Source organism: Diceros bicornis, unplaced genomic scaffold, assembly GCF_020826845.1.
Source record: "Diceros bicornis minor isolate mBicDic1 unplaced genomic scaffold, mDicBic1.mat.cur scaffold_843_ctg1, whole genome shotgun sequence".
NCBI classification, from domain to species: Eukaryota; Metazoa; Chordata; class Mammalia; order Perissodactyla; family Rhinocerotidae; genus Diceros; species Diceros bicornis.
Window position 1 is genome coordinate 13,396 of NW_026691722.1, and position 27,674 is coordinate 41,069.

The 27,674-nt window shown below is 67.7% G+C and overlaps 13 non-coding genes across 13 annotated transcripts; all 13 read right to left on the reverse strand.

Annotated features, from left to right (window-relative positions):
• Nucleotides 1-967: 967 nt before the first annotated feature.
• Nucleotides 968-1,086, reverse strand: LOC131403752 (5S ribosomal RNA). The gene has a single exon (XR_009219497.1). It is a non-coding gene; the product is annotated as a 5S ribosomal RNA (ribosomal RNA).
• A 1,933-nt stretch (nt 1,087-3,019) lies between these two features.
• LOC131403753 (5S ribosomal RNA) lies at nt 3,020-3,138 on the reverse strand. Its single transcript, XR_009219498.1, has one exon. It is a non-coding gene; the product is annotated as a 5S ribosomal RNA (ribosomal RNA).
• A 1,954-nt stretch (nt 3,139-5,092) lies between these two features.
• Nucleotides 5,093-5,211, reverse strand: LOC131403754 (5S ribosomal RNA). The gene has a single exon (XR_009219499.1). It is a non-coding gene; the product is annotated as a 5S ribosomal RNA (ribosomal RNA).
• A 1,939-nt stretch (nt 5,212-7,150) lies between these two features.
• On the reverse strand, nt 7,151-7,269 carry LOC131403755 (5S ribosomal RNA). Its single transcript, XR_009219500.1, has one exon. It is a non-coding gene; the product is annotated as a 5S ribosomal RNA (ribosomal RNA).
• Nucleotides 7,270-9,235: 1,966 nt separating this feature from the next.
• Nucleotides 9,236-9,354, reverse strand: LOC131403756 (5S ribosomal RNA). Its single transcript, XR_009219501.1, has one exon. It is a non-coding gene; the product is annotated as a 5S ribosomal RNA (ribosomal RNA).
• Nucleotides 9,355-11,292: 1,938 nt separating this feature from the next.
• On the reverse strand, nt 11,293-11,411 carry LOC131403757 (5S ribosomal RNA). Its single transcript, XR_009219502.1, has one exon. It is a non-coding gene; the product is annotated as a 5S ribosomal RNA (ribosomal RNA).
• Nucleotides 11,412-13,352: 1,941 nt separating this feature from the next.
• On the reverse strand, nt 13,353-13,471 carry LOC131403758 (5S ribosomal RNA). The gene has a single exon (XR_009219503.1). It is a non-coding gene; the product is annotated as a 5S ribosomal RNA (ribosomal RNA).
• Nucleotides 13,472-15,447: 1,976 nt separating this feature from the next.
• LOC131403759 (5S ribosomal RNA) lies at nt 15,448-15,566 on the reverse strand. The gene has a single exon (XR_009219504.1). It is a non-coding gene; the product is annotated as a 5S ribosomal RNA (ribosomal RNA).
• Nucleotides 15,567-17,494: 1,928 nt separating this feature from the next.
• LOC131403760 (5S ribosomal RNA) lies at nt 17,495-17,613 on the reverse strand. Its single transcript, XR_009219505.1, has one exon. It is a non-coding gene; the product is annotated as a 5S ribosomal RNA (ribosomal RNA).
• A 1,930-nt stretch (nt 17,614-19,543) lies between these two features.
• Nucleotides 19,544-19,662, reverse strand: LOC131403761 (5S ribosomal RNA). The gene has a single exon (XR_009219506.1). It is a non-coding gene; the product is annotated as a 5S ribosomal RNA (ribosomal RNA).
• Nucleotides 19,663-21,619: 1,957 nt separating this feature from the next.
• Nucleotides 21,620-21,738, reverse strand: LOC131403764 (5S ribosomal RNA). Its single transcript, XR_009219508.1, has one exon. It is a non-coding gene; the product is annotated as a 5S ribosomal RNA (ribosomal RNA).
• A 1,933-nt stretch (nt 21,739-23,671) lies between these two features.
• Nucleotides 23,672-23,790, reverse strand: LOC131403765 (5S ribosomal RNA). Its single transcript, XR_009219509.1, has one exon. It is a non-coding gene; the product is annotated as a 5S ribosomal RNA (ribosomal RNA).
• A 1,932-nt stretch (nt 23,791-25,722) lies between these two features.
• LOC131403766 (5S ribosomal RNA) lies at nt 25,723-25,841 on the reverse strand. Its single transcript, XR_009219510.1, has one exon. It is a non-coding gene; the product is annotated as a 5S ribosomal RNA (ribosomal RNA).
• Between the last annotated feature and the right edge of the window lie 1,833 nt (nt 25,842-27,674).

Sequence of the window (27,674 nt, forward strand, 5' to 3'; positions counted from 1 at the left end):
ATGTTGTCTCAGGGGACTCTTCCACTACCTCTGACAGACAGGGCCAGGACCAGGGGGAAGAGAGCGAGGCGCCTGAGCGAGGGGACACGGAACATCTCAGCCAGCCAGATTCACGGTATTTTCCTTCGATGTTTTAGAAACCAAAGTGACTGCGAGATATCCACCAGGAGCCAAACGTCAATATTTCAAGTAAAGGCAGGGCCAGGAAGAAAAAGAAAAAGGATGCCGGTCACGTGGGGCCGGAAAGTTATCAAACTGGGGAAGGGGACTTCTTTGAGAAAAACAAACAAACAAAGATAAATAAATGAAAAGTGACACGTCGAGACACAGGGGCGGAAACGAACGTTTATTTTGAGTGAGATCACAAGTGAGAACAACGCACTAACTTGATTGAGACACACCACAAACATCAGAAAATCCAGAAGCCGTGGCGTTTTGGATGAACTGCCTGAAATGCTCCCCTAACCCATTTTCCCCTGTCCTTTTGCAGACGGTCTTCTGAAAACCTTCACCAGGTTCCTGTGGTGCCTCAGCTCCGGAAGAAGTATTTGCTGCTTGTAGCTTTCTGATCCGTTGGCCCCCCCCTCCCCCTACGGGGGAACGGAATCCATTCTCTCCAACGCGACCGCGATGACGCTACCAACTGGTTGGGGCGGCCGAGTGAACTGCTCGGGTCTGTCGGGCCCCTAGCGGCTGGGAAGAGGCCGAGGACACAGGGAGCCCACGAGCGCGGAGTCGGGGTCACGCCGGGCCCCAGTGGGCCCGGGGTCCCGGTGGGGGGGGCCGCGAGGTTGAAGGGCTGGGCTTCGACAGCCTGCCCGCGCCTGGGCGGCTGTCGCGCACACGGGCAGCAGCTGGGCAGCGGTGGGGGTGGGGGCGGGCGCGGAGGCCGGAGGGGCGGCCGGTGTGCCGAGGGAGCCGCGCTGGGGGCGGTGGCAAAAGGAGAGGGAGACGGCGGGAGGCAAAAAGCCTACAGCACCCGGTATTCCCAGGCGGTCTCCCATCCAAGTACTAACCAGGCCCGACCCTGCTTAGCTTCCGAGATCAGACGAGATCGGGCGCGTTCAGGGTGGTATGGCCGTAGACGTCGGGGCCGCCGCCGGGCGCCCCTAAGAAGGCGCGCCGGGCCGCCCCGGCCCCTGTGACGCGGGCCCCCAGGCCCCTGTCAGGCGCGCGCCCAGAGCCCTGTGACGCGCGCCCCCAGAGCTCTGTGACGCGCGCCCCCAGAGCCCTGTGAGGCTCACAAGCCGCCGGCGCCCCGCCCCCCCCCGCCCCGCCCGCTGCCGCCGGCCCGCCGCGCTCCACCTGCCGCCGCCGCCGCCGCCGCCGCCGCCTGGCCAGCCAAACCCTGCGGTGCGCTGCCCTGCCGCCCGCCCAGGGCCTGAGAGGCCTCTGGCACCCCGCGGGCGGGGGGCGGGGCGCCAGTCTAGGCGCTCTCCCGCCCCATCCCGGGAGTCTCCAGGCTCGCGCCCGCTCGGCTCGCTCCCGAGGTCGCAGGAGATCGGGCTGCTCCGGGCCCTGCGGCGGGAGGCGTCGCGGCGTCAGGGCCCCCCGGCCCGCGCTCCTCTGAGCCCCCTCCGGCCCGAGGAGCCTCCCAGCCCGGGGCCTGGCCGCCGCTGCTCCGGGCCGGCCCCGAGGGGCCCCAAACCACCCCGAGCCACCCTGGCGACCAGAGGGCATCGGCGGAACCCCGCCGCCCTCCCTCGGTTCGCGTCGGGGCGGGGGGCGGGGCACCGTTACCCCCACGCCCCCCACCGAGACTGAGACCCCGCCCACGCTCGTCCCCCCCGTGGGGACGCAGGAGAGCTCCTGCGCGAGGGAGCGGAGAGACAGAGCCACTGAGAGGATCCAAGACACCGACCTAGACAGACCCCCACCGGCACAGACACACAGACACAGAGAGCCTCTGCAGAAGAGGCAGCTTGCCCACGGCAGGGTGGTCGTGCTTGAGCTGGGCCTCAGGCAAGGAGGCAGTGGCCCTGGGGCAGGCAATCACTCCTGGGGCCCTAGGACGCGCAGCCTCGGTCTCAGGAGTCCGGTGCCGCTCGGGCAATGTTGTCTCAGGGGACTCTTCCACTACCTCTGACAGACAGGGCCAGGACCAGGGGGAAGAGAGCGAGGCGCCTGAGCGAGGGGACACGGAACATCTCAGCCAGCCAGATTCACGGTATTTTCCTTCGATGTTTTAGAAACCAAAGTGACTGCGAGATATCCACCAGGAGCCAAACGTCAATATTTCAAGTAAAGGCAGGGCCAGGAAGAAAAAGAAAAAGGATGCCGGTCACGTGGGGCCGGAAAGTTATCAAACTGGGGAAGGGGACTTCTTTGAGAAAAACAAACAAACAAAGATAAATAAATGAAAAGTGACACGTCGAGACACAGGGGCGGAAACGAACGTTTATTTTGAGTGAGATCACAAGTGAGAACAACGCACTAACTTGATTGAGACACACCACAAACATCAGAAAATCCAGAAGCCGTGGCGTTTTGGATGAACTGCCTGAAATGCTCCCCTAACCCATTTTCCCCTGTCCTTTTGCAGACGGTCTTCTGAAAACCTTCACCAGGTTCCTGTGGTGCCTCAGCTCCGGAAGAAGTATTTGCTGCTTGTAGCTTTCTGATCCGTTGGCCCCCCCCTCCCCCTACGGGGGAACGGAATCCATTCTCTCCGACGCGACCGCGATGACGCTACCAACTGGTTGGGGCGGCCGAGTGAACTGCTCGGGTCTGTCGGGCCCCTAGCGGCTGGGAAGAGGCCGAGGACACAGGGAGCCCACGAGCGCGGAGTCGGGGTCACGCCGGGCCCCAGTGGGCCCGGGGTCCCGGTGGGGGGGGCCGCGAGGTTGAAGGGCTGGGCTTCGACAGCCTGCCCGCGCCTGGGCGGCTGTCGCGCACACGGGCAGCAGCTGGGCAGCGGTGGGGGTGGGGGCGGGCGCGGAGGCCGGAGGGGCGGCCGGTGTGCCGAGGGAGCCGCGCTGGGGGCGGTGGCAAAAGGAGAGGGAGACGGCGGGAGGCAAAAAGCCTACAGCACCCGGTATTCCCAGGCGGTCTCCCATCCAAGTACTAACCAGGCCCGACCCTGCTTAGCTTCCGAGATCAGACGAGATCGGGCGCGTTCAGGGTGGTATGGCCGTAGACGTCGGGGCCGCCGCCGGGCGCCCCTAAGAAGGCGCGCCGGGCCGCCCCGGCCCCTGTGACGCGGGCCCCCAGGCCCCTGTCAGGCGCGCGCCCAGAGCCCTGTGACGCGCGCCCCCAGAGCTCTGTGACGCGCGCCCCCAGAGCCCTGTGAGGCTCACAAGCCGCCGGCGCCCCGCCCCCCCCCCCCCCGCCCCGCCCGCTGCCGCCGGCCCGCCGCGCTCCACCTGCCGCCGCCGCCGCCGCCGCCGCCGCCGCCGCCGCCGCCGCCTGGCCAGCCAAACCCTGCGGTGCGCTGCCCTGCCGCCCGCCCAGGGCCTGAGAGGCCTCTGGCACCCCGCGGGCGGGGGGCGGGGCGCCAGTCTAGGCGCTCTCCCGCCCCATCCCGGGAGTCTCCAGGCTCGCGCCCCGCTCGGCTCGCTCCCGAGGTCGCAGGAGATCGGGCTGCTCCGGGCCCTGCGGCGGGAGGCGTCGCGGCGTCAGGGCCCCCCGGCCCGCGCTCCTCTGAGCCCCCTCCGGCCCGAGGAGCCTCCCAGCCCGGGGCCTGGCCGCCGCTGCTCCGGGCCGGCCCCGAGGGGCCCCAAACCACCCCGAGCCACCCTGGCGACCAGAGGGCATCGGCGGAACCCCGCCGCCCTCCCTCGGTTCGCGTCGGGGCGGGGGGCGGGGCACCGTTACCCCCACGCCCCCCACCGAGACTGAGACCCCGCCCACGCTCGTCCCCCCCGTGGGGACGCAGGAGAGCTCCTGCGCGAGGGAGCGGAGAGACAGAGCCACTGAGAGGATCCAAGACACCGACCTAGACAGACCCCCACCGGCACAGACACACAGACACAGAGAGCCTCTGCAGAAGAGGCAGCTTGCCCACGGCAGGGTGGTCGTGCTTGAGCTGGGCCTCAGGCAAGGAGGCAGTGGCCCTGGGGCAGGCAATCACTCCTGGGGCCCTAGGACGCGCAGCCTCGGTCTCAGGAGTCCGGTGCCGCTCGGGCAATGTTGTCTCAGGGGACTCTTCCACTACCTCTGACAGACAGGGCCAGGACCAGGGGGAAGAGAGCGAGGCGCCTGAGCGAGGGGACACGGAACATCTCAGCCAGCCAGATTCACGGTATTTTCCTTCGATGTTTTAGAAACCAAAGTGACTGCGAGATATCCACCAGGAGCCAAACGTCAATATTTCAAGTAAAGGCAGGGCCAGGAAGAAAAAGAAAAAGGATGCCGGTCACGTGGGGCCGGAAAGTTATCAAACTGGGGAAGGGGACTTCTTTGAGAAAAACAAACAAACAAAGATAAATAAATGAAAAGTGACACGTCGAGACACAGGGGCGGAAACGAACGTTTATTTTGAGTGAGATCACAAGTGAGAACAACGCACTAACTTGATTGAGACACACCACAAACATCAGAAAATCCAGAAGCCGTGGCGTTTTGGATGAACTGCCTGAAATGCTCCCCTAACCCATTTTCCCCTGTCCTTTTGCAGACGGTCTTCTGAAAACCTTCACCAGGTTCCTGTGGTGCCTCAGCTCCGGAAGAAGTATTTGCTGCTTGTAGCTTTCTGATCCGTTGGCCCCCCCCTCCCCCTACGGGGGAACGGAATCCATTCTCTCCGACGCGACCGCGATGACGCTACCAACTGGTTGGGGCGGCCGAGTGAACTGCTCGGGTCTGTCGGGCCCCTAGCGGCTGGGAAGAGGCCGAGGACACAGGGAGCCCACGAGCGCGGAGTCGGGGTCACGCCGGGCCCCAGTGGGCCCGGGGTCCCGGTGGGGGGGGCCGCGAGGTTGAAGGGCTGGGCTTCGACAGCCTGCCCGCGCCTGGGCGGCTGTCGCGCACACGGGCAGCAGCTGGGCAGCGGTGGGGGTGGGGGCGGGCGCGGAGGCCGGAGGGGCGGCCGGTGTGCCGAGGGAGCCGCGCTGGGGGCGGTGGCAAAAGGAGAGGGAGACGGCGGGAGGCAAAAAGCCTACAGCACCCGGTATTCCCAGGCGGTCTCCCATCCAAGTACTAACCAGGCCCGACCCTGCTTAGCTTCCGAGATCAGACGAGATCGGGCGCGTTCAGGGTGGTATGGCCGTAGACGTCGGGGCCGCCGCCGGGCGCCCCTAAGAAGGCGCGCCGGGCCGCCCCGGCCCCTGTGACGCGGGCCCCCAGGCCCCTGTCAGGCGCGCGCCCAGAGCCCTGTGACGCGCGCCCCCAGAGCTCTGTGACGCGCGCCCCCCAGAGCCCTGTGAGGCTCACAAGCCGCCGGCGCCCCGCCCCCCCCCCCGCCCCGCCCGCTGCCGCCGGCCCGCCGCGCTCCACCTGCCGCCGCCGCCGCCGCCGCCGCCGCCGCCTGGCCAGCCAAACCCTGCGGTGCGCTGCCCTGCCGCCCGCCCAGGGCCTGAGAGGCCTCTGGCACCCCGCGGGCGGGGGGCGGGGCGCCAGTCTAGGCGCTCTCCCGCCCCATCCCGGGAGTCTCCAGGCTCGCGCCCGCTCGGCTCGCTCCCGAGGTCGCAGGAGATCGGGCTGCTCCGGGCCGTGCGGCGGGAGGCGTCGCGGCGTCAGGGCCCCCCGGCCCGCGCTCCTCTGAGCCCCCTCCGGCCCGAGGAGCCTCCCAGCCCGGGGCCTGGCCGCCGCTGCTCCGGGCCGGCCCCGAGGGGCCCCAAACCACCCCGAGCCACCCTGGCGACCAGAGGGCATCGGCGGAACCCCGCCGCCCTCCCTCGGTTCGCGTCGGGGCGGGGGGCGGGGCACCGTTACCCCCACGCCCCCCACCGAGACTGAGACCCCGCCCACGCTCGTCCCCCCCGTGGGGACGCAGGAGAGCTCCTGTGCGAGGGAGCGGAGAGACAGAGCCACTGAGAGGATCCAAGACACCGACCTAGACAGACCCCCACCGGCACAGACACACAGACACAGAGAGCCTCTGCAGAAGAGGCAGCTTGCCCACGGCAGGGTGGTCGTGCTTGAGCTGGGCCTCAGGCAAGGAGGCAGTGGCCCTGGGGCAGGCAATCACTCCTGGGGCCCTAGGACGCGCAGCCTCGGTCTCAGGAGTCCGGTGCCGCTCGGGCAATGTTGTCTCAGGGGACTCTTCCACTACCTCTGACAGACAGGGCCAGGACCAGGGGGAAGAGAGCGAGGCGCCTGAGCGAGGGGACACGGAACATCTCAGCCAGCCAGATTCACGGTATTTTCCTTCGATGTTTTAGAAACCAAAGTGACTGCGAGATATCCACCAGGAGCCAAACGTCAATATTTCAAGTAAAGGCAGGGCCAGGAAGAAAAAGAAAAAGGATGCCGGTCACGTGGGGCCGGAAAGTTATCAAACTGGGGAAGGGGACTTCTTTGAGAAAAACAAACAAACAAAGATAAATAAATGAAAAGTGACACGTCGAGACACAGGGGCGGAAACGAACGTTTATTTTGAGTGAGATCACAAGTGAGAACAACGCACTAACTTGATTGAGACACACCACAAACATCAGAAAATCCAGAAGCCGTGGCGTTTTGGATGAACTGCCTGAAATGCTCCCCTAACCCATTTTCCCCTGTCCTTTTGCAGACGGTCTTCTGAAAACCTTCACCAGGTTCCTGTGGTGCCTCAGCTCCGGAAGAAGTATTTGCTGCTTGTAGCTTTCTGATCCGTTGGCCCCCCCCTCCCCCTACGGGGGAACGGAATCCATTCTCTCCGACGCGACCGCGATGACGCTACCAACTGGTTGGGGCGGCCGAGTGAACTGCTCGGGTCTGTCGGGCCCCTAGCGGCTGGGAAGAGGCCGAGGACACAGGGAGCCCACGAGCGCGGAGTCGGGGTCACGCCGGGCCCCAGTGGGCCCGGGGTCCCGGTGGGGGGGGCCGCGAGGTTGAAGGGCTGGGCTTCGACAGCCTGCCCGCGCCTGGGCGGCTGTCGCGCACACGGGCAGCAGCTGGGCAGCGGTGGGGGTGGGGGCGGGCGCGGAGGCCGGAGGGGCGGCCGGTGTGCCGAGGGAGCCGCGCTGGGGGCGGTGGCAAAAGGAGAGGGAGACGGCGGGAGGCAAAAAGCCTACAGCACCCGGTATTCCCAGGCGGTCTCCCATCCAAGTACTAACCAGGCCCGACCCTGCTTAGCTTCCGAGATCAGACGAGATCGGGCGCGTTCAGGGTGGTATGGCCGTAGACGTCGGGGCCGCCGCCGGGCGCCCCTAAGAAGGCGCGCCGGGCCGCCCCGGCCCCTGTGACGCGGGCCCCCAGGCCCCTGTCAGGCGCGCGCCCAGAGCCCTGTGACGCGCGCCCCCAGAGCTCTGTGACGCGCGCCCCCAGAGCCCTGTGAGGCTCACAAGCCGCCGGCGCCCCGCCCCCCCCCCCCCCGCCCCGCCCGCTGCCGCCGGCCCGCCGCGCTCCACCTGCCGCCGCCGCCGCCGCCGCCGCCGCCGCCGCCGCCGCCGCCGCCGCCGCCTGGCCAGCCAAACCCTGCGGTGCGCTGCCCTGCCGCCCGCCCAGGGCCTGAGAGGCCTCTGGCACCCCGCGGGCGGGGGGCGGGGCGCCAGTCTAGGCGCTCTCCCGCCCCATCCCGGGAGTCTCCAGGCTCGCGCCCGCTCGGCTCGCTCCCGAGGTCGCAGGAGATCGGGCTGCTCCGGGCCGTGCGGCGGGAGGCGTCGCGGCGTCAGGGCCCCCCGGCCCGCGCTCCTCTGAGCCCCCTCCGGCCCGAGGAGCCTCCCAGCCCGGGGCCTGGCCGCCGCTGCTCCGGGCCGGCCCCGAGGGGCCCCAAACCACCCCGAGCCACCCTGGCGACCAGAGGGCATCGGCGGAACCCCGCCGCCCTCCCTCGGTTCGCGTCGGGGCGGGGGGCGGGGCACCGTTACCCCCACGCCCCCCACCGAGACTGAGACCCCGCCCACGCTCGTCCCCCCCCGTGGGGACGCAGGAGAGCTCCTGTGCGAGGGAGCGGAGAGACAGAGCCACTGAGAGGATCCAAGACACCGACCTAGACAGACCCCCACCGGCACAGACACACAGACACAGAGAGCCTCTGCAGAAGAGGCAGCTTGCCCACGGCAGGGTGGTCGTGCTTGAGCTGGGCCTCAGGCAAGGAGGCAGTGGCCCTGGGGCAGGCAATCACTCCTGGGGCCCTAGGACGCGCAGCCTCGGTCTCAGGAGTCCGGTGCCGCTCGGGCAATGTTGTCTCAGGGGACTCTTCCACTACCTCTGACAGACAGGGCCAGGACCAGGGGGAAGAGAGCGAGGCGCCTGAGCGAGGGGACACGGAACATCTCAGCCAGCCAGATTCACGGTATTTTCCTTCGATGTTTTAGAAACCAAAGTGACTGCGAGATATCCACCAGGAGCCAAACGTCAATATTTCAAGTAAAGGCAGGGCCAGGAAGAAAAAGAAAAAGGATGCCGGTCACGTGGGGCCGGAAAGTTATCAAACTGGGGAAGGGGACTTCTTTGAGAAAAACAAACAAACAAAGATAAATAAATGAAAAGTGACACGTCGAGACACAGGGGCGGAAACGAACGTTTATTTTGAGTGAGATCACAAGTGAGAACAACGCACTAACTTGATTGAGACACACCACAAACATCAGAAAATCCAGAAGCCGTGGCGTTTTGGATGAACTGCCTGAAATGCTCCCCTAACCCATTTTCCCCTGTCCTTTTGCAGACGGTCTTCTGAAAACCTTCACCAGGTTCCTGTGGTGCCTCAGCTCCGGAAGAAGTATTTGGTGCTTGTAGCTTTCTGATCCGTTGGGCTCCACCCCCCCCCCCCACGGGGGAACGGAATCCATTCTCTCCCACGAGACCGCGATGACGCTACCAACTGGTTGGGGCGGCCGAGTGAACTGCTCGGGTCTGTCGGGCCCCTAGCGGCTGGGAAGACGCCGAGGACACAGGGAGCCCACGAGCGCGGAGTCGGGGTCACGCCGGGCCCCAGTGGGCCCGGGGTCCCGGTGGGGGGGGCCGCGAGGTTGAAGGGCTGGGCTTCGACAGCCTGCCCGCGCCTGGGCGGCTGTCGCGCACACGGGCAGCAGCTGGGCAGCGGTGGGGGTGGGGGCGGGCGCGGAGGCCGGAGGGGCGGCCGGTGTGCCGAGGGAGCCGCGCTGGGGGCGGTGGCAAAAGGAGAGGGAGACGGCGGGAGGCAAAAAGCCTACAGCACCCGGTATTCCCAGGCGGTCTCCCATCCAAGTACTAACCAGGCCCGACCCTGCTTAGCTTCCGAGATCAGACGAGATCGGGCGCGTTCAGGGTGGTATGGCCGTAGACGTCGGGGCCGCCGCCGGGCGCCCCTAAGAAGGCGCGCCGGGCCGCCCCGGCCCCTGTGACGCGGGCCCCCAGGCCCCTGTCAGGCGCGCGCCCAGAGCCCTGTGACGCGCGCCCCCAGAGCTCTGTGACGCGCGCCCCCAGAGCCCTGTGAGGCTCACAAGCCGCCGGCGCCCCGCCCCCCCCCCGCCCCGCCCGCTGCCGCCGGCCCGCCGCGCTCCACCTGCCGCCGCCGCCGCCGCCGCCGCCGCCGCCTGGCCAGCCAAACCCTGCGGTGCGCTGCCCTGCCGCCCGCCCAGGGCCTGAGAGACCTCTGGCACCCCGCGGGCGGGGGGCGGGGCGCCAGTCTAGGCGCTCTCCCGCCCCATCCCGGGAGTCTCCAGGCTCGCGCCCGCTCGGCTCGCTCCCGAGGTCGCAGGAGATCGGGCTGCTCCGGGCCGTGCGGCGGGAGGCGTCGCGGCGTCAGGGCCCCCCGGCCCGCGCTCCTCTGAGCCCCCTCCGGCCCGAGGAGCCTCCCAGCCCGGGGCCTGGCCGCCGCTGCTCCGGGCCGGCCCCGAGGGGCCCCAAACCACCCCGAGCCACCCTGGCGACCAGAGGGCATCGGCGGAACCCCGCCGCCCTCCCTCGGTTCGCGTCGGGGCGGGGGGCGGGGCACCGTTACCCCCACGCCCCCCACCGAGACTGAGACCCCGCCCACGCTCGTCCCCCCCGTGGGGACGCAGGAGAGCTCCTGTGCGAGGGAGCGGAGAGACAGAGCCACTGAGAGGATCCAAGACACCGACCTAGACAGACCCCCACCGGCACAGACACACAGACACAGAGAGCCTCTGCAGAAGAGGCAGCTTGCCCACGGCAGGGTGGTCGTGCTTGAGCTGGGCCTCAGGCAAGGAGGCAGTGGCCCTGGGGCAGGCAATCACTCCTGGGGCCCTAGGACGCGCAGCCTCGGTCTCAGGAGTCCGGTGCCGCTCGGGCAATGTTGTCTCAGGGGACTCTTCCACTACCTCTGACAGACAGGGCCAGGACCAGGGGGAAGAGAGCGAGGCGCCTGAGCGAGGGGACACGGAACATCTCAGCCAGCCAGATTCACGGTATTTTCCTTCGATGTTTTAGAAACCAAAGTGACTGCGAGATATCCACCAGGAGCCAAACGTCAATATTTCAAGTAAAGGCAGGGCCAGGAAGAAAAAGAAAAAGGATGCCGGTCACGTGGGGCCGGAAAGTTATCAAACTGGGGAAGGGGACTTCTTTGAGAAAAACAAACAAACAAAGATAAATAAATGAAAAGTGACACGTCGAGACACAGGGGCGGAAACGAACGTTTATTTTGAGTGAGATCACAAGTGAGAACAACGCACTAACTTGATTGAGACACACCACAAACATCAGAAAATCCAGAAGCCGTGGCGTTTTGGATGAACTGCCTGAAATGCTCCCCTAACCCATTTTCCCCTGTCCTTTTGCAGACGGTCTTCTGAAAACCTTCACCAGGTTCCTGTGGTGCCTCAGCTCCGGAAGAAGTATTTGCTGCTTGTAGCTTTCTGATCCGTTGGGCTCCACCCCCCCCCCCCACGGGGGAACGGAATCCATTCTCTCCCACGAGACCGCGATGACGCTACCAACTGGTTGGGGCGGCCGAGTGAACTGCTCGGGTCTGTCGGGCCCCTAGCGGCTGGGAAGAGGCCGAGACACAGGAGCCCACGAGCGCGGAGTCGGGGTCACGCCGGGCCCCAGTGGGCCCGGGGTCCCGGTGGGGGGGGCCGCGAGGTTGAAGGGCTGGGCTTCGACAGCCTGCCCGCGCCTGGGCGGCTGTCGCGCACACGGGCAGCAGCTGGGCAGCGGTGGGGGTGGGGGCGGGCGCGGAGGCCGGAGGGGCGGCCGGTGTGCCGAGGGAGCCGCGCTGGGGGCGGTGGCAAAAGGAGAGGGAGACGGCGGGAGGCAAAAAGCCTACAGCACCCGGTATTCCCAGGCGGTCTCCCATCCAAGTACTAACCAGGCCCGACCCTGCTTAGCTTCCGAGATCAGACGAGATCGGGCGCGTTCAGGGTGGTATGGCCGTAGACGTCGGGGCCGCCGCCGGGCGCCCCTAAGAAGGCGCGCCGGGCCGCCCCGGCCCCTGTGACGCGGGCCCCCAGGCCCCTGTCAGGCGCGCGCCCAGAGCCCTGTGACGCGCGCCCCCAGAGCTCTGTGACGCGCGCCCCCAGAGCCCTGTGAGGCTCACAAGCCGCCGGCGCCCCGCCCCCCCCCCGCCCCGCCCGCTGCCGCCGGCCCGCCGCGCTCCACCTGCCGCCGCCGCCGCCGCCGCCGCCGCCGCCGCCTGGCCAGCCAAACCCTGCGGTGCGCTGCCCTGCCGCCCGCCCAGGGCCTGAGAGGCCTCTGGCACCCCGCGGGCGGGGGGCGGGGCGCCAGTCTAGGCGCTCTCCCGCCCCATCCCGGGAGTCTCCAGGCTCGCGCCCGCTCGGCTCGCTCCCGAGGTCGCAGGAGATCGGGCTGCTCCGGGCCGTGCGGCGGGAGGCGTCGCGGCGTCAGGGCCCCCCGGCCCGCGCTCCTCTGAGCCCCCTCCGGCCCGAGGAGCCTCCCAGCCCGGGGCCTGGCCGCCGCTGCTCCGGGCCGGCCCCGAGGGGCCCCAAACCACCCCGAGCCACCCTGGCGACCAGAGGGCATCGGCGGAACCCCGCCGCCCTCCCTCGGTTCGCGTCGGGGTGGGGGGCGGGGCACCGTTACCCCCACGCCCCCCACCGAGCCTGAGACCCCGCCCACGCTCGTCCCCCCCCGTGGGGACGCAGGAGAGCTCCTGCGCGAGGGAGCGGAGAGACAGAGCCACTGAGAGGATCCAAGACACCGACCTAGACAGACCCCCACCGGCACAGACACACAGACACAGAGAGCCTCTGCAGAAGAGGCAGCTTGCCCACGGCAGGGTGGTCGTGCTTGAGCTGGGCCTCAGGCAAGGAGGCAGTGGCCCTGGGGCAGGCAATCACTCCTGGGGCCCTAGGACGCGCAGCCTCGGTCTCAGGAGTCCGGTGCCGCTCGGGCAATGTTGTCTCAGGGGACTCTTCCACTACCTCTGACAGACAGGGCCAGGACCAGGGGGAAGAGAGCGAGGCGCCTGAGCGAGGGGACACGGAACATCTCAGCCAGCCAGATTCACGGTATTTTCCTTCGATGTTTTAGAAACCAAAGTGACTGCGAGATATCCACCAGGAGCCAAACGTCAATATTTCAAGTAAAGGCAGGGCCAGGAAGAAAAAGAAAAAGGATGCCGGTCACGTGGGGCCGGAAAGTTATCAAACTGGGGAAGGGGACTTCTTTGAGAAAAACAAACAAACAAAGATAAATAAATGAAAAGTGACACGTCGAGACACAGGGGCGGAAACGAACGTTTATTTTGAGTGAGATCACAAGTGAGAACAACGCACTAACTTGATTGAGACACACCACAAACATCAGAAAATCCAGAAGCCGTGGCGTTTTGGATGAACTGCCTGAAATGCTCCCCTAACCCATTTTCCCCTGTCCTTTTGCAGACGGTCTTCTGAAAACCTTCACCAGGTTCCTGTGGTGCCTCAGCTCCGGAAGAAGTATTTGCTGCTTGTAGCTTTCTGATCCGTTGGCCCCCCCCTCCCCCTACGGGGGAACGGAATCCATTCTCTCCGACGCGACCGCGATGACGCTACCAACTGGTTGGGGCGGCCGAGTGAACTGCTCGGGTCTGTCGGGCCCCTAGCGGCTGGGAAGAGGCCGAGGACACAGGGAGCCCACGAGCGCGGAGTCGGGGTCACGCCGGGCCCCAGTGGGCCCGGGGTCCCGGTGGGGGGGGCCGCGAGGTTGAAGGGCTGGGCTTCGACAGCCTGCCCGCGCCTGGGCGGCTGTCGCGCACACGGGCAGCAGCTGGGCAGCGGTGGGGGTGGGGGCGGGCGCGGAGGCCGGAGGGGCGGCCGGTGTGCCGAGGGAGCCGCGCTGGGGGCGGTGGCAAAAGGAGAGGGAGACGGCGGGAGGCAAAAAGCCTACAGCACCCGGTATTCCCAGGCGGTCTCCCATCCAAGTACTAACCAGGCCCGACCCTGCTTAGCTTCCGAGATCAGACGAGATCGGGCGCGTTCAGGGTGGTATGGCCGTAGACGTCGGGGCCGCCGCCGGGCGCCCCTAAGAAGGCGCGCCGGGCCGCCCCGGCCCCTGTGACGCGGGCCCCCAGGCCCCTGTCAGGCGCGCGCCCAGAGCCCTGTGACGCGCGCCCCCAGAGCTCTGTGACGCGCGCCCCCAGAGCCCTGTGAGGCTCACAAGCCGCCGGCGCCCCGCCCCCCCCCCCCCCCCGCCCCGCCCGCTGCCGCCGGCCCGCCGCGCTCCACCTGCCGCCGCCGCCGCCGCCGCCGCCGCCGCCGCCGCCGCCGCCGCCGCCGCCGCCGCCGCCGCCTGGCCAGCCAAACCCTGCGGTGCGCTGCCCTGCCGCCCGCCCAGGGCCTGAGAGGCCTCTGGCACCCCGCGGGCGGGGGGCGGGGCGCCAGTCTAGGCGCTCTCCCGCCCCATCCCGGGAGTCTCCAGGCTCGCGCCCGCTCGGCTCGCTCCCGAGGTCGCAGGAGATCGGGCTGCTCCGGGCCGTGCGGCGGGAGGCGTCGCGGCGTCAGGGCCCCCCGGCCCGCGCTCCTCTGAGCCCCCTCCGGCCCGAGGAGCCTCCCAGCCCGGGGCCTGGCCGCCGCTGCTCCGGGCCGGCCCCGAGGGGCCCCAAACCACCCCGAGCCACCCTGGCGACCAGAGGGCATCGGCGGAACCCCGCCGCCCTCCCTCGGTTCGCGTCGGGGCGGGGGGCGTGGCACCGTTACCCCCACGCCCCCCACCGAGCCTGAGACCCCGCCCACGCTCGTCCCCCCCGTGGGGACGCAGGAGAGCTCCTGCGCGAGGGAGCGGAGAGACAGAGCCACTGAGAGGATCCAAGACACCGACCTAGACAGACCCCCACCGGCACAGACACACAGACACAGAGAGCCTCTGCAGAAGAGGCAGCTTGCCCACGGCAGGGTGGTCGTGCTTGAGCTGGGCCTCAGGCAAGGAGGCAGTGGCCCTGGGGCAGGCAATCACTCCTGGGGCCCTAGGACGCGCAGCCTCGGTCTCAGGAGTCCGGTGCCGCTCGGGCAATGTTGTCTCAGGGGACTCTTCCACTACCTCTGACAGACAGGGCCAGGACCAGGGGGAAGAGAGCGAGGCGCCTGAGCGAGGGGACACGGAACATCTCAGCCAGCCAGATTCACGGTATTTTCCTTCGATGTTTTAGAAACCAAAGTGACTGCGAGATATCCACCAGGAGCCAAACGTCAATATTTCAAGTAAAGGCAGGGCCAGGAAGAAAAAGAAAAAGGATGCCGGTCACGTGGGGCCGGAAAGTTATCAAACTGGGGAAGGGGACTTCTTTGAGAAAAACAAACAAACAAAGATAAATAAATGAAAAGTGACACGTCGAGACACAGGGGCGGAAACGAACGTTTATTTTGAGTGAGATCACAAGTGAGAACAACGCACTAACTTGATTGAGACACACCACAAACATCAGAAAATCCAGAAGCCGTGGCGTTTTGGATGAACTGCCTGAAATGCTCCCCTAACCCATTTTCCCCTGTCCTTTTGCAGACGGTCTTCTGAAAACCTTCACCAGGTTCCTGTGGTGCCTCAGCTCCGGAAGAAGTATTTGCTGCTTGTAGCTTTCTGATCCGTTGGCCCCCCCCTCCCCCTACGGGGGAACGGAATCCATTCTCTCCGACGCGACCGCGATGACGCTACCAACTGGTTGGGGCGGCCGAGTGAACTGCTCGGGTCTGTCGGGCCCCTAGCGGCTGGGAAGAGGCCGAGGACACAGGGAGCCCACGAGCGCGGAGTCGGGGTCACGCCGGGCCCCAGTGGGCCCGGGGTCCCGGTGGGGGGGGCCGCGAGGTTGAAGGGCTGGGCTTCGACAGCCTGCCCGCGCCTGGGCGGCTGTCGCGCACACGGGCAGCAGCTGGGCAGCGGTGGGGGTGGGGGCGGGCGCGGAGGCCGGAGGGGCGGCCGGTGTGCCGAGGGAGCCGCGCTGGGGGCGGTGGCAAAAGGAGAGGGAGACGGCGGGAGGCAAAAAGCCTACAGCACCCGGTATTCCCAGGCGGTCTCCCATCCAAGTACTAACCAGGCCCGACCCTGCTTAGCTTCCGAGATCAGACGAGATCGGGCGCGTTCAGGGTGGTATGGCCGTAGACGTCGGGGCCGCCGCCGGGCGCCCCGGCCCCTGTGACGCGGGCCCCCAGGCCCCTGTCAGGCGCGCGCCCAGAGCCCTGTGACGCGCGCCCCCAGAGCTCTGTGACGCGCGCCCCCAGAGCCCTGTGAGGCTCACAAGCCGCCGGCGCCCCGCCCCCCCCCGCCCCGCCCGCTGCCGCCGGCCCGCCGCGCTCCACCTGCCGCCGCCGCCGCCGCCGCCGCCGCCGCCGCCGCCGCCGCCGCCGCCTGGCCAGCCAAACCCTGCGGTGCGCTGCCCTGCCGCCCGCCCAGGGCCTGAGAGGCCTCTGGCACCCCGCGGGCGGGGGGCGGGGCGCCAGTCTAGGCGCTCTCCCGCCCCATCCCGGGAGTCTCCAGGCTCGCGCCCGCTCGGCTCGCTCCCGAGGTCGCAGGAGATCGGGCTGCTCCGGGCCCTGCGGCGGGAGGCGTCGCGGCGTCAGGGCCCCCCGGCCCGCGCTCCTCTGAGCCCCCTCCGGCCCGAGGAGCCTCCCAGCCCGGGGCCTGGCCGCCGCTGCTCCGGGCCGGCCCCGAGGGGCCCCAAACCACCCCGAGCCACCCTGGCGACCAGAGGGCATCGGCGGAACCCCGCCGCCCTCCCTCGGTTCGCGTCGGGGCGGGGGGCGGGGCACCGTTACCCCCACGCCCCCCACCGAGACTGAGACCCCGCCCACGCTCGTCCCCCCCGTGGGGACGCAGGAGAGCTCCTGTGCGAGGGAGCGGAGAGACAGAGCCACTGAGAGGATCCAAGACACCGACCTAGACAGACCCCCACCGGCACAGACACACAGACACAGAGAGCCTCTGCAGAAGAGGCAGCTTGCCCACGGCAGGGTGGTCGTGCTTGAGCTGGGCCTCAGGCAAGGAGGCAGTGGCCCTGGGGCAGGCAATCACTCCTGGGGCCCTAGGACGCGCAGCCTCGGTCTCAGGAGTCCGGTGCCGCTCGGGCAATGTTGTCTCAGGGGACTCTTCCACTACCTCTGACAGACAGGGCCAGGACCAGGGGGAAGAGAGCGAGGCGCCTGAGCGAGGGGACACGGAACATCTCAGCCAGCCAGATTCACGGTATTTTCCTTCGATGTTTTAGAAACCAAAGTGACTGCGAGATATCCACCAGGAGCCAAACGTCAATATTTCAAGTAAAGGCAGGGCCAGGAAGAAAAAGAAAAAGGATGCCGGTCACGTGGGGCCGGAAAGTTATCAAACTGGGGAAGGGGACTTCTTTGAGAAAAACAAACAAACAAAGATAAATAAATGAAAAGTGACACGTCGAGACACAGGGGCGGAAACGAACGTTTATTTTGAGTGAGATCACAAGTGAGAACAACGCACTAACTTGATTGAGACACACCACAAACATCAGAAAATCCAGAAGCCGTGGCGTTTTGGATGAACTGCCTGAAATGCTCCCCTAACCCATTTTCCCCTGTCCTTTTGCAGACGGTCTTCTGAAAACCTTCACCAGGTTCCTGTGGTGCCTCAGCTCCGGAAGAAGTATTTGCTGCTTGTAGCTTTCTGATCCGTTGGCCCCCCCCTCCCCCTACGGGGGAACGGAATCCATTCTCCGACGCGACCGCGATGACGCTACCAACTGGTTGGGGCGGCCGAGTGAACTGCTCGGGTCTGTCGGGCCCCTAGCGGCTGGGAAGAGGCCGAGGACACAGGGAGCCCACGAGCGCGGAGTCGGGGTCACGCCGGGCCCCAGTGGGCCCGGGGTCCCGGTGGGGGGGGCCGCGAGGTTGAAGGGCTGGGCTTCGACAGCCTGCCCGCGCCTGGGCGGCTGTCGCGCACACGGGCAGCAGCTGGGCAGCGGTGGGGGTGGGGGCGGGCGCGGAGGCCGGAGGGGCGGCCGGTGTGCCGAGGGAGCCGCGCTGGGGGCGGTGGCAAAAGGAGAGGGAGACGGCGGGAGGCAAAAAGCCTACAGCACCCGGTATTCCCAGGCGGTCTCCCATCCAAGTACTAACCAGGCCCGACCCTGCTTAGCTTCCGAGATCAGACGAGATCGGGCGCGTTCAGGGTGGTATGGCCGTAGACGTCGGGGCCGCCGCCGGGCGCCCCTAAGAAGGCGCGCCGGGCCGCCCCGGCCCCTGTGACGCGGGCCCCCAGGCCCCTGTCAGGCGCGCGCCCAGAGCCCTGTGACGCGCGCCCCCAGAGCTCTGTGACGCGCGCCCCCAGAGCCCTGTGAGGCTCACAAGCCGCCGGCGCCCCGCCCCCCCCCGCCCCGCCCGCTGCCGCCGGCCCGCCGCGCTCCACCTGCCGCCGCCGCCGCCGCCGCCGCCTGGCCAGCCAAACCCTGCGGTGCGCTGCCCTGCCGCCCGCCCAGGGCCTGAGAGGCCTCTGGCACCCCGCGGGCGGGGGGCGGGGCGCCAGTCTAGGCGCTCTCCCGCCCCATCCCGGGAGTCTCCAGGCTCGCGCCCGCTCGGCTCGCTCCCGAGGTCGCAGGAGATCGGGCTGCTCCGGGCCGTGCGGCGGGAGGCGTCGCGGCGTCAGGGCCCCCCGGCCCGCGCTCCTCTGAGCCCCCTCCGGCCCGAGGAGCCTCCCAGCCCGGGGCCTGGCCGCCGCTGCTCCGGGCCGGCCCCGAGGGGCCCCAAACCACCCCGAGCCACCCTGGCGACCAGAGGGCATCGGCGGAACCCCGCCGCCCTCCCTCGGTTCGCGTCGGGGCGGGGGGCGGGGCACCGTTACCCCCACGCCCCCCACCGAGACTGAGACCCCGCCCACGCTCGTCCCCCCCGTGGGGACGCAGGAGAGCTCCTGCGCGAGGGAGCGGAGAGACAGAGCCACTGAGAGGATCCAAGACACCGACCTAGACAGACCCCCACCGGCACAGACACACAGACACAGAGAGCCTCTGCAGAAGAGGCAGCTTGCCCACGGCAGGGTGGTCGTGCTTGAGCTGGGCCTCAGGCAAGGAGGCAGTGGCCCTGGGGCAGGCAATCACTCCTGGGGCCCTAGGACGCGCAGCCTCGGTCTCAGGAGTCCGGTGCCGCTCGGGCAATGTTGTCTCAGGGGACTCTTCCACTACCTCTGACAGACAGGGCCAGGACCAGGGGGAAGAGAGCGAGGCGCCTGAGCGAGGGGACACGGAACATCTCAGCCAGCCAGATTCACGGTATTTTCCTTCGATGTTTTAGAAACCAAAGTGACTGCGAGATATCCACCAGGAGCCAAACGTCAATATTTCAAGTAAAGGCAGGGCCAGGAAGAAAAAGAAAAAGGATGCCGGTCACGTGGGGCCGGAAAGTTATCAAACTGGGGAAGGGGACTTCTTTGAGAAAAACAAACAAACAAAGATAAATAAATGAAAAGTGACACGTCGAGACACAGGGGCGGAAACGAACGTTTATTTTGAGTGAGATCACAAGTGAGAACAACGCACTAACTTGATTGAGACACACCACAAACATCAGAAAATCCAGAAGCCGTGGCGTTTTGGATGAACTGCCTGAAATGCTCCCCTAACCCATTTTCCCCTGTCCTTTTGCAGACGGTCTTCTGAAAACCTTCACCAGGTTCCTGTGGTGCCTCAGCTCCGGAAGAAGTATTTGCTGCTTGTAGCTTTCTGATCCGTTGGCCCCCCCCTCCCCCTACGGGGGAACGGAATCCATTCTCTCCGACGCGACCGCGATGACGCTACCAACTGGTTGGGGCGGCCGAGTGAACTGCTCGGGTCTGTCGGGCCCCTAGCGGCTGGGAAGAGGCCGAGGACACAGGGAGCCCACGAGCGCGGAGTCGGGGTCACGCCGGGCCCCAGTGGGCCCGGGGTCCCGGTGGGGGGGGCCGCGAGGTTGAAGGGCTGGGCTTCGACAGCCTGCCCGCGCCTGGGCGGCTGTCGCGCACACGGGCAGCAGCTGGGCAGCGGTGGGGGTGGGGGCGGGCGCGGAGGCCGGAGGGGCGGCCGGTGTGCCGAGGGAGCCGCGCTGGGGGCGGTGGCAAAAGGAGAGGGAGACGGCGGGAGGCAAAAAGCCTACAGCACCCGGTATTCCCAGGCGGTCTCCCATCCAAGTACTAACCAGGCCCGACCCTGCTTAGCTTCCGAGATCAGACGAGATCGGGCGCGTTCAGGGTGGTATGGCCGTAGACGTCGGGGCCGCCGCCGGGCGCCCCTAAGAAGGCGCGCCGGGCCGCCCCGGCCCCTGTGACGCGGGCCCCCAGGCCCCTGTCAGGCGCGCGCCCAGAGCCCTGTGACGCGCGCCCCCAGAGCTCTGTGACGCGCGCCCCCAGAGCCCTGTGAGGCTCACAAGCCGCCGGCGCCCCGCCCCCCCCCCCCCCGCCCCGCCCGCTGCCGCCGGCCCGCCGCGCTCCACCTGCCGCCGCCGCCGCCGCCGCCGCCGCCGCCGCCGCCGCCGCCGCCTGGCCAGCCAAACCCTGCGGTGCGCTGCCCTGCCGCCCGCCCAGGGCCTGAGAGGCCTCTGGCACCCCGCGGGCGGGGGGCGGGGCGCCAGTCTAGGCGCTCTCCCGCCCCATCCCGGGAGTCTCCAGGCTCGCGCCCGCTCGGCTCGCTCCCGAGGTCGCAGGAGATCGGGCTGCTCCGGGCCGTGCGGCGGGAGGCGTCGCGGCGTCAGGGCCCCCCGGCCCGCGCTCCTCTGAGCCCCCTCCGGCCCGAGGAGCCTCCCAGCCCGGGGCCTGGCCGCCGCTGCTCCGGGCCGGCCCCGAGGGGCCCCAAACCACCCCGAGCCACCCTGGCGACCAGAGGGCATCGGCGGAACCCCGCCGCCCTCCCTCGGTTCGCGTCGGGGCGGGGGGCGGGGCACCGTTACCCCCACGCCCCCCACCGAGACTGAGACCCCGCCCACGCTCGTCCCCCCCGTGGGGACGCAGGAGAGCTCCTGCGCGAGGGAGCGGAGAGACAGAGCCACTGAGAGGATCCAAGACACCGACCTAGACAGACCCCCACCGGCACAGACACACAGACACAGAGAGCCTCTGCAGAAGAGGCAGCTTGCCCACGGCAGGGTGGTCGTGCTTGAGCTGGGCCTCAGGCAAGGAGGCAGTGGCCCTGGGGCAGGCAATCACTCCTGGGGCCCTAGGACGCGCAGCCTCGGTCTCAGGAGTCCGGTGCCGCTCGGGCAATGTTGTCTCAGGGGACTCTTCCACTACCTCTGACAGACAGGGCCAGGACCAGGGGGAAGAGAGCGAGGCGCCTGAGCGAGGGGACACGGAACATCTCAGCCAGCCAGATTCACGGTATTTTCCTTCGATGTTTTAGAAACCAAAGTGACTGCGAGATATCCACCAGGAGCCAAACGTCAATATTTCAAGTAAAGGCAGGGCCAGGAAGAAAAAGAAAAAGGATGCCGGTCACGTGGGGCCGGAAAGTTATCAAACTGGGGAAGGGGACTTCTTTGAGAAAAACAAACAAACAAAGATAAATAAATGAAAAGTGACACGTCGAGACACAGGGGCGGAAACGAACGTTTATTTTGAGTGAGATCACAAGTGAGAACAACGCACTAACTTGATTGAGACACACCACAAACATCAGAAAATCCAGAAGCCGTGGCGTTTTGGATGAACTGCCTGAAATGCTCCCCTAACCCATTTTCCCCTGTCCTTTTGCAGACGGTCTTCTGAAAACCTTCACCAGGTTCCTGTGGTGCCTCAGCTCCGGAAGAAGTATTTGCTGCTTGTAGCTTTCTGATCCGTTGGCCCCCCCCTCCCCCTACGGGGGAACGGAATCCATTCTCTCCGACGCGACCGCGATGACGCTACCAACTGGTTGGGGCGGCCGAGTGAACTGCTCGGGTCTGTCGGGCCCCTAGCGGCTGGGAAGAGGCCGAGGACACAGGGAGCCCACGAGCGCGGAGTCGGGGTCACGCCGGGCCCCAGTGGGCCCGGGGGTCCCGGTGGGGGGGGCCGCGAGGTTGAAGGGCTGGGCTTCGACAGCCTGCCCGCGCCTGGGCGGCTGTCGCGCACACGGGCAGCAGCTGGGCAGCGGTGGGGGTGGGGGCGGGCGCGGAGGCCGGAGGGGCGGCCGGTGTGCCGAGGGAGCCGCGCTGGGGGCGGTGGCAAAAGGAGAGGGAGACGGCGGGAGGCAAAAAGCCTACAGCACCCGGTATTCCCAGGCGGTCTCCCATCCAAGTACTAACCAGGCCCGACCCTGCTTAGCTTCCGAGATCAGACGAGATCGGGCGCGTTCAGGGTGGTATGGCCGTAGACGTCGGGGCCGCCGCCGGGCGCCCCTAAGAAGGCGCGCCGGGCCGCCCCGGCCCCTGTGACGCGGGCCCCCAGGCCCCTGTCAGGCGCGCGCCCAGAGCCCTGTGACGCGCGCCCCCAGAGCTCTGTGACGCGCGCCCCCAGAGCCCTGTGAGGCTCACAAGCCGCCGGCGCCCCGCCCCCCCCCGCCCCGCCCGCTGCCGCCGGCCCGCCGCGCTCCACCTGCCGCCGCCGCCGCCGCCGCCGCCGCCTGGCCAGCCAAACCCTGCGGTGCGCTGCCCTGCCGCCCGCCCAGGGCCTGAGAGGCCTCTGGCACCCCGCGGGCGGGGGGCGGGGCGCCAGTCTAGGCGCTCTCCCGCCCCATCCCGGGAGTCTCCAGGCTCGCGCCCGCTCGGCTCGCTCCCGAGGTCGCAGGAGATCGGGCTGCTCCGGGCCGTGCGGCGGGAGGCGTCGCGGCGTCAGGGCCCCCCGGCCCGCGCTCCTCTGAGCCCCCTCCGGCCCGAGGAGCCTCCCAGCCCGGGGCCTGGCCGCCGCTGCTCCGGGCCGGCCCCGAGGGGCCCCAAACCACCCCGAGCCACCCTGGCGACCAGAGGGCATCGGCGGAACCCCGCCGCCCTCCCTCGGTTCGCGTCGGGGCGGGGGGCGGGGCACCGTTACCCCCACGCCCCCCACCGAGACTGAGACCCCGCCCACGCTCGTCCCCCCCGTGGGGACGCAGGAGAGCTCCTGCGCGAGGGAGCGGAGAGACAGAGCCACTGAGAGGATCCAAGACACCGACCTAGACAGACCCCCACCGGCACAGACACACAGACACAGAGAGCCTCTGCAGAAGAGGCAGCTTGCCCACGGCAGGGTGGTCGTGCTTGAGCTGGGCCTCAGGCAAGGAGGCAGTGGCCCTGGGGCAGGCAATCACTCCTGGGGCCCTAGGACGCGCAGCCTCGGTCTCAGGAGTCCGGTGCCGCTCGGGCAATGTTGTCTCAGGGGACTCTTCCACTACCTCTGACAGACAGGGCCAGGACCAGGGGGAAGAGAGCGAGGCGCCTGAGCGAGGGGACACGGAACATCTCAGCCAGCCAGATTCACGGTATTTTCCTTCGATGTTTTAGAAACCAAAGTGACTGCGAGATATCCACCAGGAGCCAAACGTCAATATTTCAAGTAAAGGCAGGGCCAGGAAGAAAAAGAAAAAGGATGCCGGTCACGTGGGGCCGGAAAGTTATCAAACTGGGGAAGGGGACTTCTTTGAGAAAAACAAACAAACAAAGATAAATAAATGAAAAGTGACACGTCGAGACACAGGGGCGGAAACGAACGTTTATTTTGAGTGAGATCACAAGTGAGAACAACGCACTAACTTGATTGAGACACACCACAAACATCAGAAAATCCAGAAGCCGTGGCGTTTTGGATGAACTGCCTGAAATGCTCCCCTAACCCATTTTCCCCTGTCCTTTTGCAGACGGTCTTCTGAAAACCTTCACCAGGTTCCTGTGGTGCCTCAGCTCCGGAAGAAGTATTTGCTGCTTGTAGCTTTCTGATCCGTTGGCCCCCCCCTCCCCCTACGGGGGAACGGAATCCATTCTCTCCGACGCGACCGCGATGACGCTACCAACTGGTTGGGGCGGCCGAGTGAACTGCTCGGGTCTGTCGGGCCCCTAGCGGCTGGGAAGAGGCCGAGGACACAGGGAGCCCACGAGCGCGGAGTCGGGGTCACGCCGGGCCCCAGTGGGCCCGGGGTCCCGGTGGGGGGGGCCGCGAGGTTGAAGGGCTGGGCTTCGACAGCCTGCCCGCGCCTGGGCGGCTGTCGCGCACACGGGCAGCAGCTGGGCAGCGGTGGGGGTGGGGGCGGGCGCGGAGGCCGGAGGGGCGGCCGGTGTGCCGAGGGAGCCGCGCTGGGGGCGGTGGCAAAAGGAGAGGGAGACGGCGGGAGGCAAAAAGCCTACAGCACCCGGTATTCCCAGGCGGTCTCCCATCCAAGTACTAACCAGGCCCGACCCTGCTTAGCTTCCGAGATCAGACGAGATCGGGCGCGTTCAGGGTGGTATGGCCGTAGACGTCGGGGCCGCCGCCGGGCGCCCCTAAGAAGGCGCGCCGGGCCGCCCCGGCCCCTGTGACGCGGGCCCCCAGGCCCCTGTCAGGCGCGCGCCCAGAGCCCTGTGACGCGCGCCCCCAGAGCTCTGTGACGCGCGCCCCCAGAGCCCTGTGAGGCTCACAAGCCGCCGGCGCCCCGCCCCCCCCCGCCCCGCCCGCTGCCGCCGGCCCGCCGCGCTCCACCTGCCGCCGCCGCCGCCGCCGCCGCCGCCTGGCCAGCCAAACCCTGCGGTGCGCTGCCCTGCCGCCCGCCCAGGGCCTGAGAGGCCTCTGGCACCCCGCGGGCGGGGGGCGGGGCGCCAGTCTAGGCGCTCTCCCGCCCCATCCCGGGAGTCTCCAGGCTCGCGCCCGCTCGGCTCGCTCCCGAGGTCGCAGGAGATCGGGCTGCTCCGGGCCGTGCGGCGGGAGGCGTCGCGGCGTCAGGGCCCCCCGGCCCGCGCTCCTCTGAGCCCCCTCCGGCCCGAGGAGCCTCCCAGCCCGGGGCCTGGCCGCCGCTGCTCCGGGCCGGCCCCGAGGGGCCCCAAACCACCCCGAGCCACCCTGGCGACCAGAGGGCATCGGCGGAACCCCGCCGCCCTCCCTCGGTTCGCGTCGGGGCGGGGGGCGGGGCACCGTTACCCCCACGCCCCCCACCGAGACTGAGACCCCGCCCACGCTCGTCCCCCCCGTGGGGACGCAGGAGAGCTCCTGCGCGAGGGAGCGGAGAGACAGAGCCACTGAGAGGATCCAAGACACCGACCTAGACAGACCCCCACCGGCACAGACACAGACACAGAGAGCCTCTGCAGAAGAGGCAGCTTGCCCACGGCAGGGTGGTCGTGCTTGAGCTGGGCCTCAGGCAAGGAGGCAGTGGCCCTGGGGCAGGCAATCACTCCTGGGGCCCTAGGACGCGCAGCCTCGGTCTCAGGAGTCCGGTGCCGCTCGGGCAATGTTGTCTCAGGGGACTCTTCCACTACCTCTGACAGACAGGGCCAGGACCAGGGGGAAGAGAGCGAGGCGCCTGAGCGAGGGGACACGGAACATCTCAGCCAGCCAGATTCACGGTATTTTCCTTCGATGTTTTAGAAACCAAAGTGACTGCGAGATATCCACCAGGAGCCAAACGTCAATATTTCAAGTAAAGGCAGGGCCAGGAAGAAAAAGAAAAAGGATGCCGGTCACGTGGGGCCGGAAAGTTATCAAACTGGGGAAGGGGACTTCTTTGAGAAAAACAAACAAACAAAGATAAATAAATGAAAAGTGACACGTCGAGACACAGGGGCGGAAACGAACGTTTATTTTGAGTGAGATCACAAGTGAGAACAACGCACTAACTTGATTGAGACACACCACAAACATCAGAAAATCCAGAAGCCGTGGCGTTTTGGATGAACTGCCTGAAATGCTCCCCTAACCCATTTTTCCCCTGTCCTTTTGCAGACGGTCTTCTGAAAACCTTCACCAGGTTCCTGTGGTGCCTCAGCTCCGGAAGAAGTATTTGCTGCTTGTAGCTTTCTGATCCGTTGGCCCCCCCCTCCCCCTACGGGGGAACGGAATCCATTCTCTCCGACGCGACCGCGATGACGCTACCAACTGGTTGGGGCGGCCGAGTGAACTGCTCGGGTCTGTCGGGCCCCTAGCGGCTGGGAAGAGGCCGAGGACACAGGGAGCCCACGAGCGCGGAGTCGGGGTCACGCCGGGCCCCAGTGGGCCCGGGGTCCCGGTGGGGGGGGCCGCGAGGTTGAAGGGCTGGGCTTCGACAGCTTGCCCGCGCCTGGGCGGCTGTCGCGCACACGGGCAGCAGCTGGGCAGCGGTGGGGGTGGGGGCGGGCGCGGAGGCCGGAGGGGCGGCCGGTGTGCCGAGGGAGCCGCGCTGGGGGCGGTGGCAAAAGGAGAGGGAGACGGCGGGAGGCAAAAAGCCTACAGCACCCGGTATTCCCAGGCGGTCTCCCATCCAAGTACTAACCAGGCCCGACCCTGCTTAGCTTCCGAGATCAGACGAGATCGGGCGCGTTCAGGGTGGTATGGCCGTAGACGTCGGGGCCGCCGCCGGGCGCCCCTAAGAAGGCGCGCCGGGCCGCCCCGGCCCCTGTGACGCGGGCCCCCAGGCCCCTGTCAGGCGCGCGCCCAGAGCCCTGTGACGCGCGCCCCCAGAGCTCTGTGACGCGCGCCCCCAGAGCCCTGTGAGGCTCACAAGCCGCCGGCGCCCCGCCCCCCCCCCCCCCCCCCGCCCCGCCCGCTGCCGCCGGCCCGCCGCGCTCCACCTGCCGCCGCCGCCGCCGCCGCCGCCGCCGCCGCCGCCGCCGCCGCCTGGCCAGCCAAACCCTGCGGTGCGCTGCCCTGCCGCCCGCCCAGGGCCTGAGAGGCCTCTGGCACCCCGCGGGCGGGGGGCGGGGCGCCAGTCTAGGCGCTCTCCCGCCCCATCCCGGGAGTCTCCAGGCTCGCGCCCGCTCGGCTCGCTCCCGAGGTCGCAGGAGATCGGGCTGCTCCGGGCCGTGCGGCGGGAGGCGTCGCGGCGTCAGGGCCCCCCGGCCCGCGCTCCTCTGAGCCCCCTCCGGCCCGAGGAGCCTCCCAGCCCGGGGCCTGGCCGCCGCTGCTCCGGGCCGGCCCCGAGGGGCCCCAAACCACCCCGAGCCACCCTGGCGACCAGAGGGCATCGGCGGAACCCCGCCGCCCTCCCTCGGTTCGCGTCGGGGCGGGGGGCGGGGCACCGTTACCCCCACGCCCCCCACCGAGACTGAGACCCCGCCCACGCTCGTCCCCCCCGTGGGGACGCAGGAGAGCTCCTGCGCGAGGGAGCGGAGAGACAGAGCCACTGAGAGGATCCAAGACACCGACCTAGACAGACCCCCACCGGCACAGACACACAGACACAGAGAGCCTCTGCAGAAGAGGCAGCTTGCCCACGGCAGGGTGGTCGTGCTTGAGCTGGGCCTCAGGCAAGGAGGCAGTGGCCCTGGGGCAGGCAATCACTCCTGGGGCCCTAGGACGCGCAGCCTCGGTCTCAGGAGTCCGGTGCCGCTCGGGCAATGTTGTCTCAGGGGACTCTTCCACTACCTCTGACAGACAGGGCCAGGACCAGGGGGAAGAGAGCGAGGCGCCTGAGCGAGGGGACACGGAACATCTCAGCCAGCCAGATTCACGGTATTTTCCTTCGATGTTTTAGAAACCAAAGTGACTGCGAGATATCCACCAGGAGCCAAACGTCAATATTTCAAGTAAAGGCAGGGCCAGGAAGAAAAAGAAAAAGGATGCCGGTCACGTGGGGCCGGAAAGTTATCAAACTGGGGAAGGGGACTTCTTTGAGAAAAACAAACAAACAAAGATAAATAAATGAAAAGTGACACGTCGAGACACAGGGGCGGAAACGAACGTTTATTTTGAGTGAGATCACAAGTGAGAACAACGCACTAACTTGATTGAGACACACCACAAACATCAGAAAATCCAGAAGCCGTGGCGTTTTGGATGAACTGCCTGAAATGCTCCCTAACCCATTTTCCCCTGTCCTTTTGCAGACGGTCTTCTGAAAACCTTCACCAGGTTCCTGTGGTGCCTCAGCTCCGGAAGAAGTATTTGCTGCTTGTAGCTTTCTGATCCGTTGGCCCCCCCCTCCCCCTACGGGGGAACGGAATCCATTCTCTCCGACGCGACCGCGATGACGCTACCAACTGGTTGGGGCGGCCGAGTGAACTGCTCGGGTCTGTCGGGCCCCTAGCGGCTGGGAAGAGGCCGAGGACACAGGGAGCCCACGAGCGCGGAGTCGGGGTCACGCCGGGCCCCAGTGGGCCCGGGGTCCCGGTGGGGGGGGCCGCGAGGTTGAAGGGCTGGGCTTCGACAGCCTGCCCGCGCCTGGGCGGCTGTCGCGC